This window comes from Crotalus tigris, unplaced genomic scaffold, assembly GCF_016545835.1.
Source record: "Crotalus tigris isolate CLP2741 ecotype Arizona unplaced genomic scaffold, ASM1654583v1 scf7180000019189.1338056, whole genome shotgun sequence".
Lineage (NCBI taxonomy): Eukaryota > Metazoa > Chordata > Lepidosauria > Squamata > Viperidae > Crotalus > Crotalus tigris.
Window position 1 is genome coordinate 1,274,656 of NW_024097425.1, and position 1,044 is coordinate 1,275,699.

Consider the following 1,044-nt stretch of genomic DNA (forward strand, 5'->3'; position numbering starts at 1 on the left):
TTCCACTTTTTGGCAAAAACCAGCCCATAGTGAACCACTGGTTCACTTAACCGCGTTGTTTGCTTAATGGCAGCCACAAAAATTGTAAAAATTGGATCAGTCAAAGGAGTGACCCTGATTTTTGACTGTCACGACTTTACAACTGTGATAGGCACGCTCCATTACAGTCATAACTCGAGGACAATCTGTAATATTTTAGAAACAGAGCTGTTGTTTAAAGTGACAAGAGCCCCTCCTTGAAATGGGAGGAAAAGAAGACGCTGTGGTTTCAAGAGAAATCTTCAGTGTTTTGCGCAAGTGATGCCTTTGCATTCTCCAAGCAGCCTCCATGCCAACATTGGATGGAAACTGGCTGTAATCGGGTTGTCATCTGCCTTATAATATATCATTCCAGCATGCTGAGGCAAAGAGACCACGCTCGTGTAGGAACAATTAAATAGGTATTTGAACAGGCCCCAACTTCTGGGATGTATTTGAATCTGGGCTTTGCCTGAAGGGGCTTTTAGCAATGCATTATAATTGGAGGAGAAGGTGAATTTGTTACAGGAGGTTTTCTACTTGTTTTCCCCGTACTTGAAAGTGAGTTAAGGTCAAGGCTCCCTGAAGTTGAGCTCATCTCCTGTTGACTCCATGGGTGTATTCATGTCATTTATCTTGGCATGTGCTTGGAAGGACTTTTTTTTTTTTTGTTATTGCTTTCTTCCTGAATATGGTTTTAGTGCTCCGTTTAGCCTCTAGCCCTGAGGTTTCTAGTGGTCTCTTATCCAAGTATTAACCTGGCCTGAGCCTGCTGATCTTTCTTGGGTTAGCCAAGGTTGATTAAGTGCTGCCACTATCTGCTGTGCTTTCCCATATTTAGCAGATCACATCTCCCATAAATATCAGGCCTTTGCTTCTGTGGACCAGCCCCTCCACAAACGTGTATAAATCCAGCTGGGTAAACAGTTGGTCTCTAAACGTCTAACTTAACCCCTCTCCCCTGTAGGTTTACATGTCAAGATGGCAATGGCATATCAGATAAAATATATTGACTGGCTTCACACA